The sequence below is a fragment of the Zonotrichia albicollis genome, chromosome 4 (assembly GCF_047830755.1).
Source record: "Zonotrichia albicollis isolate bZonAlb1 chromosome 4, bZonAlb1.hap1, whole genome shotgun sequence".
Lineage (NCBI taxonomy): Eukaryota > Metazoa > Chordata > Aves > Passeriformes > Passerellidae > Zonotrichia > Zonotrichia albicollis.
In genome coordinates, this window is record NC_133822.1 from 35031940 (window position 1) to 35045491 (window position 13552).

At 39.3% G+C, this 13552-nt stretch overlaps 1 protein-coding gene across 1 annotated transcript in view; it reads right to left on the minus strand.

Annotated features, from left to right (window-relative positions):
• The window catches only part of MRTFA (myocardin related transcription factor A), a 74294-nt gene extending 61162 nt beyond the window's left edge, over nt 1-13132 (minus strand). Inside the window, exon 1 of the mRNA XM_014268172.3 lies at nt 13064-13132. The gene's annotated coding sequence lies outside the window, so the exon portion shown is untranslated. The remainder of the gene's footprint in view (nt 1-13063) is intronic.
• Nucleotides 13133-13552: the final 420 nt, after the last annotated feature.

The following is a 13552-nucleotide window of genomic DNA, read 5'->3' on the forward strand; positions in this document are numbered from 1 at the left end:
CTGGGAGTTGTGTTTTAAAAAAAAGAATGAAGGGATCAGCACTGCTTTTTCCTAAATTGAATTTAATATATCCCTAATCTGCTAAAGTAGCTCAAAAATCCAACTTTTCCACAGAAAATGAGGGAAGTTTTGCATTTGATTCAAAGTAACCAAGTAATTTTTAGCTGAAAAAATTGTTCCTTTTTCAGAACCAGATGGATACAAAGCAAATTAGACTACAGAAGTCAAGTTTTATGCACTACAGAGAACTAAATTATTTCTGTGCTCATTTACATTGCTGACTTCAAAACAGCTCTTCTTTTGTTCTCTAAATATGCATGGAAAAAACCCTCTTGTTCATCTAAACCAAACTTCTGACAGTTTAGAATCACCTGCTCCTGGGTTTGCATACCTGTCTTGATATCTAATAGACTTTAAGATTTTTTTTCAGCAGGTCAACAGAACAAAATATCAAAACCCAGAGATGCTATTCAACAGATTACCCTACACTGAACAATCTTATTTTTTTTTCAGTATGCTCACAGAAAGAAGGTTAAAATGGGACAATTTTTAATGTTCAATATATACCAAGACAATGCAAAAAACATTGTTGTGCACTGAAACAAACCAAGGCTGCCCAGAACAGTAAACAAAGGCTTTTCATAGAGCAAAACCATAAGGAAATAGAATTCATTAACAGAAGTAGCCATTTGTCCAAGTGCTAACATCCATTAATTCTGGCAATGCACTGTTAGACTCCACATGACCCTAAGAGGCCATAACTCTTCTCCATCCATGCAAAACTGAGCTGAAATTTAGGGTTTCTCTCTGGCTGGTTGCACCTCTGTAGGTGTATTGCACACACACTTCTGCCCAGCCACCTGGACAGAAGCCATAAAAAGGAATTTGTGACAAAACCAAATACAATGAAAAAGAAAGTGAAATTATATTTGAAAGTTTGTTATTTAAACATAGAACTTGCAATAGAGGCCAGCAGCACACCCAAGACTCCTGAGGTTTCCCCCATATGAGTCCCTCATATGGCTGTTCAAAAACATTTAAGTGCTACTAAATTATAGATTGTGTCCAAAATAAAGTATGCTTCGAGCACTCTTGCCTCTCCATTTAAAAAAAAAAAAGGAAAAGAAAACATAACATTCATTGCTCATTCCTTCAGTGGCCAGTCTGTTACAAAGCCAGGTAACAACAAAAACTATTTAGTCCATATCCTGACTGAAAAGTGAGCAACAGCAAAAGAATTTGCAAGATCTCTAGATGGGATAATTAGATAATGAAACAAATAACAAAAAGGCTTCAGGGGAACAAAAAAAGAGGCTACATAGGGAGATTAGGTTGAAGCAGATAATGGGAAGGAAACAGCAAGCTTTTGGAATCAGCAAATAAATGTAAAGAAAACAAATGATTCAGATGCTGAAAGAGTCAAGGCAGCAAAAAAGCCAAGTGACTCTTGGAGAAAAAAAACACTAAAGAGAGAGTTCCCACTGCTAAGAGCTTGGTACAGATCTGCACATCAGCTTCATTGTCAGCAGAATGAAAACACACAAACTGGCACAGGGCAGGTTCCAAAACTATGAAACTGAATGTGGAATTTCACCCCACTCTGTATGTCTGCTTTTTGAATAACTGGATGAGTAATACCAGTTCTTAAAATAAGTTCAGTTGTCCAGTGAGATGTCAAATACAGCAGTTACCTTTTTGGTCTCTTTTTTTTTTTTTTTTTTTCCCTGGGCCTACTGCTTTTTTGGAATGTCTTTTCAGCTTGATTTTCACTTTTACTTTTTCCTTCCTCTGGTGTCACCATTGGCATTGTTTTTTTTACTCCTCCTTTTTTTCTCAGTTTGACAGGTGTTTTTACTTTTTCTCTGGTTAATACAATATGCACCTCACTTTTCATAGTTCTTGCTTCAGTTATTCTTTTCTTCAGACCGTTCTGAAGAAACAGTCCCTCTCTGCTAAAGCTCTTCTGCTCCCAGAAGAGTAAAGTTGTAATGTCCCCCTCAGTTCTTTCTCCAAAACATTAAGAATGTTTTCTCATCCTTAGTATCAAAGGAGTTGCTTTTCATGTGCCCACCAAGATGGAATACAGACATTCTGTCCTAGGTCAGCAATGGCTTCAGATATTCCTGCTTCTTGAGTGGACTCCCATCAATACCCAAGCAGTAAATGAGCACAGCCTCATGACCTGCAGTCTTGAAGAATTTTTGGTCTATGGAGTGCAAGCTGTGTAAATTCTACCAGGGTAATTTATTTACCCAGCCTAGGCCATAACTCTCCTATTTCTTCAGTGGATGTTTGGAAACTTTGAGGAGTTGACTGGGATAACTGTTTCCATCTTCCATTTTTCCATTAGGGCTTCTGGAGATGACCATCAGGATGAAGAAGATTTGAGAAGTTAGGTCTTTCCTCAGCTAAGTCATTTTCCTCATTCTAGCACTCAGACAGGAGATGCAATTTCAGCCTCTGAAGTCTCAAACAGTTTGCCCAACACACAAATACCTCACTAAGCCAAACAAGAGCAGCCACTACCAACATGTGAAGTCTCTGAATATTACAGCTGAACAAATTGGCCTCATCATCAAGTAGCTGTTTTCCTTATCTAGAAGCCTGTAATACACTTCCATTATTCAAGACAGATCTTTCAGACTTGTAACGCACATGTTCCTGTTGTCACACTCCATTTCCCCACCAATCTTGTGAATCCATTTATGTAAACATTTGCCTGCTTCTTGCTTAAGATTTTTCCAGCAGTGGTTGATCCAGAAGAGAAGAGAGTGGCTGCTGATGGAAGAGGTGCAATAAATCTGTATCCCTCATTAAGGTAAACTAAACTTGGCAGGAAATGGCCCCAGTGTTACAGAACACCACTGCATAGTCTAGGACTGGGGTTAGGGGACTTAAGCAAAAGCTCCATACAAGCACTCCTTAGTGGGAGAAACTCTCACCCTCAGAATTAATGAAAGCCTCAGGAGTTACCATAATTTGGAAGAGACAAGAAACACGGCCACACAAAGTTTTGAGAAAAAGCAATACTAATACAAAGGCAGTTTTTCTGATTTTAACAAGTGTTACTTTATTGTGTCACCTTCCTGAGAATATAATGCACAATTCAATTACAAGAACCCTGAAATGTAAATTTCATGGCTGTTCTTTGTTGGGGGGGTGAATTTAAGAACTTATTAGAAACAATGCATGTTAAAGTCAACATCTTTTTTCAGCTCTTCACATAAGAGCTTTGCTCCCAACAAAGCCAGATTAGATACTCTCCTGCCATATGCATCCTGTCCAATACCAAACTCCTTGTTAGTGCCTAAACTCTACCTCCAAAATTCACAGACTACAAGAGTATAACTAGAGGAATGATGGATTATGTACAAACCCTCTTCTGAATTGAGACAAACACTACATAAGATCTAGGCCTGTCTTTTCTATCTACAACAGGAGATTCAAAAAGCCCATACTGTGGTTCTCTAAACAACAAAGAATATGTCAGGACTATAAAATAAAGGTCACACAGGATCTTCACAGATATTTTAAAAACATGCAAAATTAAGTCAGGGAAATTAACATGATCAATTCAGGAACAAAAAATTAAAAAACAAAACAAAAAACAAAAATAACCAAACAAAATCCAGCAATTTTGGCAGCAATTGGGGGGGGGAATTAAACTAAGAAATTATTGTTTTACTTGTCTCTTTCCTAGTCACTACTCAGGAAATGAAAAAGCATTTGACTTTCAGGAACATTTTGGCATTACCTATGCGCTGCTTTTCAGACAATGCTGCCCAAGAGATTCAGAGTACACAAACCCAAACTCCTAGGCTACTACAAGCTTGTGGTCAAATCTTACCAAGGTTGCAGACTCTGTTCCCATCCACAGAACAAAGGCCATTCATATCTACAGATGTACTTATTTTCATGACTACATAATGTGCTAGAGGCTCAGATAAAAACACCCTAAGTATCATCTCATGCTCCCATTAACAGATAATTCTCATTCAAGCATGGCTTACATGTGAGAAATGCAACCCTGTACATATCTAATGGGTAAGCACAGTACCACCAGAAGGCCACAGTACTTACAAATGAATCATGCAAACAAAATACCACTGCCATTCTCAAGGAAACACACTTTCAAGACATAAAACAAATATTGGAAAGTTTCTAATACAAGTTTTTCCCAAACCACACAATTTAAAATCTCTCCAAAGTATCAAGAATATGTTTAATCAGAAAATATTTAACAGTAAAAACACATAATTCAGTCAAAAGCTAAATGGAGGAACAAGTCCTTAGAACAAGTCTTAGCTTTGATTGGAGTTTTGTAATCTTCATAAGGCATGTAAATTTAACATTGGAGACCAATAAGGGAAGAAAAGAGAGATAATATTATCTCTGATGAAGCTCTAAATTGAACAGTACTTCAACATCCAAAAAGTACCCATCTGCAACCTGCACATGAAATCACCACAGTTCTCTAATTTGTCTTTTTCTGAAGTCACACAGCCTCCTGGCACTTCCTATATAGTTCAGCAACCATGATTCACCAGCAAAAATTAACCACAGGCTATGTTTGGAGCGGTACCTGATTGGAGTGTTGTCATCTGCATTTCTGGTTCCAGCAGTGTCATGTTGATTCTCTTCTCAACAGAAGAGAAGCCCTTAAAGACCTCTCTTTACATAGACATAGATATGTTAAAGAGAAAAATAATCCAAGAGGACCTCTCAACTTTCATCTCATTCAAAACTTGCAAGACATTCTCATCCTTCTATCAGAAAACTGATAGAAGGATGCTTATTCACTACAGGCAAGTTGGAACAGCCCAAGATCAAATGACTGCTAGGAGAAAAATGAAAACTCCAAGGGAGAGCAAGATGTGAAGTTTGCAGAAGCAAGGTCCGCCCCTTGATGCTCTGTAAGTGCAAGGGGGGGGGAGGAAGGGGTCAGAGACACCAGAACTGGCAGTTTTCCCCTTTTATAAGAGGAGGATGACGTCTTGGGTAGACTTGCAATCCCCTAAGGGGCTCTGCTGATGAGGCAATTTCGTTCCAAGGACAAGGAGACCCAGTGTTAACATAAACATGCAGATATCCTCAGCTTTGAAACAACATGGCCACAGACATATACATCCTGCTGACACATCAGTCACTTTTCTTCAGTCTCTGCCAGTCCTTCTTCTCAATAACTAAACTACTCCCCTAATCAATTCCCCTTGCTGATCACTAAACCTGAGCTCCTCTAACAGATGGGAGTGTCTGCTTCTTAAAAACCAAAAACCTGCCCTTTGTCACTGAGACTTTTCCCACCATGGATCACTTCCTCCATCTAACCAGACTAGGGGTTAAAAAAATTCAGTCTTGTTTCCCACATCCACATGAACAGCTTCAGATTATTTGGGATAGTGGACAAAAATTTTACAGTCAAGTATTTATTGAGTAAAAGATGAAAATAGAATTAAGTCTTTCCTCACTAGATGATTCTAGCTCCCAACAGAAAGGAAATTCAGTCTTGGTCTCTAAAGAGTCTCAAGTAATTTGCCCAACAGATAATTTAATTATCTTAACAAACTAATTCCAACACTTCTGTCCCCAGAGCACCATTCCCTTATTCCCCATCTTTCCACAAGGCTCATCATCATTTCTCTTTAGGTCATCTAAGTAAGTAACAGCATATATTTGTACCAAGCCCTAAAATGTATTGAGCTCTGCACATGTAAGATACAGACAAAGGGATTTTCAGATCTTAAATCCCTTTTTAGCAAGTCAGAATTCCTGTCCTGCCACAACAGTATGGATAAAAATGAGTAGCTAGGTGTGCAAAACTGCTTAAGCCCTATTTTTTGACCCCTCTAATGTGAAATAACTTCAGGACTTCTCTACCACTAAGAAGAAGAACTCGACAGCTGCTTGACTGCTGAGGGAGAGCATGGCAGGTTTTAGCAGCACATCTTCCTTCCCACACACAAACACACCTGGAGCTTCACAGAAGGCAGGAAAAACTCATTTAGCAGCTTTAAACAATGCAGGAAAATCCCTTAAAGTGATGATATTGTAGTATTTATCTCGTTTTCACACTCTGTACATCAGCAGTGTGCTGTAAAAGGACAATGATCGGCTCGTTTGGGCTTCTGTGATACTCAAACACCACCTTTGCAGTCCTACATCTGCAGCCAGAGCAGGCAAAAATCACAGGCCTAAAAGAATGTTCCTTCTTGCCATGCAATCTTTATGAAAAGGAACTGCAGCAGTGCACTGTATCCTGAGCATTCAGAGACACCAGTGACAGAAATAACTCACTTTACCACCTACTCTGAATATTCATATGCATCGTAAATACAGGAAACATCCATTTTTAGCAGAAGGTAAGCTTGGTTTTGTTGTGATATATGGAAATATAAGAGGAAGCAGTATGACCCAAGTGGAAAGGAAATCTTTCCTACAGTTTCCAGGAATATCACTTAACTCTCTGAAGTATGCACGTGTGTACTGTCGGTGACCACGAAGAGGCAGATGAAATTTAAAGCATTAAGCAGGACGTTGCTCATTTGACCAGCAAGGAAGATGAAATACATCTGCACTACCAGATGTATTCCAACAGATTCCTTCTTTACACCTTGTGGCAACGCATTGACCATGGCAGGAGCAGAGCTACAGCTCCAGAAGTGGCTGATAGCATTCCAATAAAAATGAGTTATAGAAAGCCACACGTTACAGAAGCAGCAAAGGTCCCAAAGCTAGGATTCAGCTGGCTAAGCACTAACAGCAACTGACTATTGTGAAATAGTGCAATCTTTCCTTCATGGAGCAGCCACTCTCTGTTTAAGTGGAACACATTGAGAATCCTGCTGAATGGCATTCTCCCTTTAAAGAGCCAGGCTTCCTTTCCCAATTACTGCCCTTAACACTCAAAGCAGCAAGACCAGCAACAGAAGTCCTTACACACACAAAACAGCTGGCCAGATCTGGGCCTGACTTGTTTAGCAGGCAGTTTAAATTCATGAAAAAGGAATGTTTTTTAAACAGCTATCAAATTGTATGTCTAACATTTGTCCAGCAGCACTGAACCTTGAAACTTCAAAGGCAAACTGAAGTAAGAGAGAAACTAGAAAGGAAAAAACAGAAGGCAGAGTAATATTATGAGCCAGTGATTGCAGAAGGGTGTTAATCTTGTTATCCTGATAAGGAACAAAACTTTTTTGAGAGCTAACTTGTTAAAGCCACTCCATTAAAGCTGCCTTTGGCATTATTCTTTCCAGCCCAACTATTCCCCGTCACTATTTAAAAGTTTGTTTGAAATATTTCAAGGAGATTACCCCCTCTCAGTTGTTTGGTAGCTCCCATCAGTAACAGGCCAGTCATTTCTGTCATGCTCTGGATCTCATAGCTCTATCAGAAACGTTCAGACAGCAGGCTAAATTTATAGTCTCTTGGGAACACAAAGTCTTGTAACACAAATCTGTCCAAGACAGACTGGTTGTTTTTGTTCTAACAACCATTCCCCTTACTCTCACACAAGAGAAAACAGCAAACCTCACTGGAATGTGTGTGAAGGACAGATCAGAGAAAGCTATATACTCCCTGTCTTGGTCCTTTTGCTACAATACAGACTAATCTTCACATCTAAGTTCTGGATGAGGCAGTAACCACCACTTGGTAATTAAACATGAGTCTCCAGAAGGCAGATATATACTAGGGGAAAAAAACCAACAAACAAACAAAAAAAAAAAAAAAAAAAAAAAAACCAAACAAAAAACCCCAATAGGACTCAAAAACTGAGAAAATTTCAGAATTTCAGAATACTCTCACCTCTTTAGAGCCCTTTCTCAGGAAAAAATACCATCCTTGTTTATCAGTAACCATGCCTAGCTTCTCAAATGAGTTCATGAGTCACATAATTTACTTTTCTAAATGACAGTTTATGACATGATTTAAGAAAACATTGTTTTTGTGTTTAAAGTCAGAGTAATACAATTTGCAAACCCCTTATAAAAAGTTATACTTGAAATATTTGAATCTAACTGCATTAGGTGTAATGACAATTCAAAATGGGAAAGCAGAGGTGGGAGAGAGGAATGTATAGCCTTATAAAAGATTATAGGAGCAAATCACCTACACAATTATTTAAAATAAAATAAGGTGCCCTAATACTCATATATTTTAATAGCAAATGGGCATAAGAACAAAGACACTAAAGTAGGTCTTTAGAACCATTTTAAAAGTTACACTCTGCAATTTCTGAGTATAATCACCAACAGCTTACACAGCAGCTATTTATCCCATGCTTTGTGCAGCACTAACAGGAGTACCTTCCCACATCTAAAGCACATGCCTTTTATATGGCTCGAGTCACACTGAAATTCCACACATTCCAACGAGAATCTCTTTCCCTAACACATATGGTACTTTGTAGAAGACAAGCATCCCAGATCAAGTAAACCCCAAACACCAGCAAGCTGCAGCAAGTTCCCTCCAAACCAGTAACCATAAAATGCAACAGTTCACTGGAAAGAATGTTACCTCATATTAAACAACCCCACAGGGAGAAGAAACCAGGAGTGTCCGAGGATTCTAACACAATGCTTTTCATAACCCCTGGACTAAGATAACTATGAATTCATCTGGGGAAAACAGGTCAAGAGAGAAGGTCAATAAGTTAGTGGAGCAATTATTGTAATTTCAAATGAAAGTTAAGGAGAAGAGGACTTTTTTTTTAGAAAATATCAAACTACCTAAGATACACATATTTATCACCTGGAGTTTTTCTTTCTTTTTTTTTTTTTTTTCTTTTTTTCTTTTTTTTTTTTTGGTAAATGCATTCATGAGGACCTGCTCTAACCCTGCCCTAAGGGCTGGGATAAGTTATCTTAGCATCTTAGTACAGGTGACTGACAAAAATCAAGATGTACAGAAGAGCTTCAGATGACTCCATAATGGCCTTTTTCTGGCTTGTGTGGCAACAAATGAGTCATTCACAGGTAATCTCTCATAGTTAAAGAAAGCTGATGCCTTGATTAACACGGGTAGAAAAGCAAAATGCAAATCTAGGGTAGAAAACTCACTCTGAAGCACAAATTAAATAACTATACCTTAAATGTCCCATTAAGCTTGATGCCTGAACAGAACATAATAATTGTGTCAAAATAGTTTACTAACACCTTACCACATAAGGTTTCCTTCCACCAAAGTGACAAAAAATTGTTTCCTAGCTATCTGTTCAAATGCTCCATACTGGAATTCTATATGCTTAATATCTTTTACTGCACTTTGATTGTATAACTTTAACAGCAGCTGTTCAGTCAAGTTGTTCATGGTCTTCACACCCATGTGTCCAGGTGTACCTATCCTTCCAGAACATGTGGCTGTGATAAGGGAGAATATGAAGAGAAGTCTGGATCTGAAACAAACCAAAACCAACAAGAAAACCCCCAGAAACCGCATCTGGCTGCTCTTCAGTTCTAAGAGAAGGGAAAAAAAATTAAAGGAATCTGCTGTCCTAGGGCATATGGCAATATGTGTATACAGGACTGCCCTCCCAGTTTTCCCATGGGATACATAATTCCATGATGCTTCGCAAGCCAAAGACATTTCTATTTTAACTCAGCTAATAGTTTATGTTCCAGAACCACAGTCTGTCGCAACAAGCACAGTACAAACCCATGTAATACTTTTCTACAGTTACCTACAGATAAGCCAAGTCTGTTCAGCAAAAGCTACAGAAAGAGTTAATCTGTTAGAAACTCTCAGCATAAGTAGTTAGTTCAGCTGTGAGTCAGCAGTGCCTGTCCAGAACTGCAAACAGGAGACCCTTTGACACAGATAGGCAGCTTCCAGCAAGTCTCTTACTTACCATCTCCTCCCCTCCCACTGCCACTCAGCTTCAATCTTCCTCATACCTTGAATTTGGCAACTTGTCACAGAAGCAGTTTCACTGCACGAGATACATTCTACAACCACTTTGGATTGCTCAAATGTTTAAGCAATGATTGCCATCTCAACTGGCAGATCATCTCCAAACTTTTTTAACATGTTTGAAACTGAGGACAACAACAACGAAGATTCACCATATTTAAGAAAGGAGATTTAACAAGCACAACAGCTTTCAACAACTGTGCAACCTCCACCCCAAGATAACTGAGAAGTTCCCATTTGAAGGAAGACATTTATTAACTCAAAATGCATGAGCTAAATGTCTTAACAGCTCACTAAGTTTCTTAGTAGCCCACTAAACCAAGTGTTCTTTTATTCCATGATAATTTGCAAATAACCATATTTCAACAGCCCTTTTCATTCCCATAATACTTTAATGAATGTACACACAAACAACACATAACAAAATATTGCAGCCTAGGACAAGAGAGCATTGTGTACCTCCTGTGTACCTCCAAAGATAAGGAATATTCAGATAATCTAGCTCAGGGACTTTGGACTTTATGCCTCGCCTGAAAACTGCCCCTCCAGCAGTAAAATTCCCACTATTGTGCTAAGCCCTGATAAAGAATCAGCTCTGAAGAGGCCCACCTAATGAGTCATTTCCGGGAATATCCTAATTTTCTTTGGCAAAGATATGGGCAGAGGTGTTCCTTTTCAAATACTTTAAAAGTACAACTCTACTTTACCTGTTGCAGTCAAGTAGATTTGCAGCCCACAATGATACCGCTTCAAAGCTCAGTCCATAAAAATAATATTACTCAGATAGAGGAAAACAGTCTATCTCTGTTAAATAATCCTGAAATACCAATTTTTAAACTTATCCAAACAACTGAATCCTGTAAAGACTTTCGTTCCTGTGCCAGAATATCCTTTCCTCTGACCATAACAATACCATTCAAAGTGCTGCCACAAGTTTCATTTTTCTTATCTGTTCCCAGCACTAGTATCCTTTTCCCAGTGGCATCAAAAATAAACTGCTTCCTCCCACTTCAGGATCCTTGATCATGCCTTTTGGTTAAGAAGGACCCTGTGTCCACACAAATCACAATGTCACCTTCATGTCACCAGCTGTCAGGTGCTGGAAATAAAGGCTCATACACTTTTCCCATGCTCCAGCTCTCTATCAGTTTCACTGCTATCTCGATTAAATACCATTTGAAATCTCTCCTTGCTTTCATAAACATAAAATGCCCAAGTCTACCACTAGTTGAGATATGCTGAGATCACAGTCTGCCTTGCTGACTGACATGCCAATTTTCTTCTATTTACCATCACCACCTTTATCTCCATCTGTTGTATTTTATCTTAGAAGACTGCAAACATTAAGGACAAAAAGTTTTTTTCTTCAGTTATTGTAATTTCTATATTCTCCATTTTTTTGTAAATATAATTGTGATCATAAAATGATGGTATAACATATATGAATGAGGAAACTCTTCTCAACCTCCTAAAAACCCAACACTTTGGGTTTAAGTTAATCAATCCTTCCAAACTGGAAAACATTGATACACCACTCAGAAAAAGGCATGGTCATTTTCTAGATATAAAGATCCAGCCATGTTAAGTGAGATACCCCTTCAATCCAAATGACTGTCCTTCAGTGCACATATTCTAAATCACTTAACCATAAGCATTATGTTCTGGCTATAAAGCCACTCTGAAGCTTCCCAGCATTTCTCATATGCTGTGTCATGTAACTCCATAATGTCCAACACTAAGGCACACAGGACCTGACTGCGCTCAAATCCACAGTGCCCTGCAGGTGACATGAATTCAGACTGCAGCAAGGCCCTCATATTGCCAAGAGTTACTAAAATACACCTCAGAAGATGGAGTGAAGGGAGATCACCAAAAGGAATTCACAAACAGAAGCCATCACTTATCGAATGGTTTCATCCCCCTCTCACAAGGATGAGGCTGAACATGCAAAGGCTTTCATGGCAGGTGATCCTGAGCTTCAGACAGTTAACAGCCTTTCAAAGCCAAGAATTCTGGCCACTGAGTAGCCTTGCATTTTGCCACTATATTGTAACCCACTATATAGATGCCCATAAGATACCATCAAGTTAATAAACGTGCACAGGCCATTCTCACTCTAGGATCACAAGGCCTCCTGGGACATTCATTTTTAACTCTAGGTCTTGCTTCTTCTTCCAAAAGTGTGAAAGAACCTTTGAGTGAGAAAGTTACTCATCCTTGGCAAGTGCAGACCAATATGACAAAGAAAAATCTACAGATGGCTACAGTCTGAAGGTGAGCTAACACTTCCTTTGCCTGTCTCAGTTTTGCACAACCCAGTCACCACAAAGTACAGGGAAGCTTTTTCTGGTATTCACCTGTAGCCATGATATTTTATGAAAAATCCTTTTGCTAAGATTTTTTCTCCTGAGAAGCTGAGAGGCCTCAGAGGGGGAAAAAAAAACATAATTATCTGCTGCTGTGGAATGCAACAAGCACATCTTTGATTGGTCCATGTTGGTTGTTTCTAATTAATGGCCAATCACAGTCAGTGAGTCAGACTCTGAGAGTCACGAGCTTTTTGTTAGCATTCCATTCCTTCTCTTCCTTTCCTTTCAAGGCTTCTGATGAAATCCTTTCTTCTATTCTTTTACTATAATTTTAATATAATATAGATCATAAAATAATAAATCTAATTATGTTGTTTGTTTCTAATTAATGGCCAATCACAATCAGTGAGTCAGACTCTGAGAGTCACGAGCTTTTTGTTAGCATTCCATTCCTTCTCCTCCTTTCCTTTCAAGGCTTCTGATGAAATCCTTTCTTCTATTCTTTTAGTATAGTTTTAATACAATATACATCACAAAACAATAAATCAGCCTTCTGAAACATGGAGTCAAGATTCTTGTCTCTTCCCTCATCCTGGGACCCCTGCAAACCACCACATTCACCTAAATAATATAAAGCATCTATCACTGGAGCTCTGTGGAACTTCCACAGGCACTAACATCAATCCTTCCAACTGATCAGTGTAAATACATTTTGTGAACTCTGGATCATTAGTTTTTCCTACAAAAAAGTCATAGTAAAAAGCAGAGCTGTCATCAGAACATCTACCATGACACCACCACGTGGTGAGGACACACCACGTGAGACACGAGGATGCTGTACCACTCACCGTTCTTCCTTTCACTGAGCGGGGGCAGGTTGGGGTTCCGGCCATGCTGGAGGCTGAGGGTCAGCTCGGGCTGCAGGGAGAGCTCCTGCAGCTCATTGGCCACGGCCTCGCTCTGCGGGCTGGGCGCCGCCGACAGGGACACCAGCACCGGCTCGTCGTCATTGTCGCCAGCCCCTCCTCCGTCCAGCCCATTCCCAGCAATGACGGAAGGGGGCAGGCACACCACCCCGGAGAAATCCACTTTGGCTTTCGTGATGGCAACCTGCAGGACAAAACAGCAAAAAAGAGACCATAAATCTCACATGAGAGTCTTAGCCATATGTCCAGTTCATCATGGTGTCCTCCATGGTAGAGAGAAACAAGCTGTGTTGGTGTGACCATCGTCAGTTGAAATCCAATGAAATGTGCTCAACTCAGCAGTTGAAAAAGTCGGAAAAACCTCCAACAGCATCACCACAGAAACCACTGATGAAACTATAGATTATTATA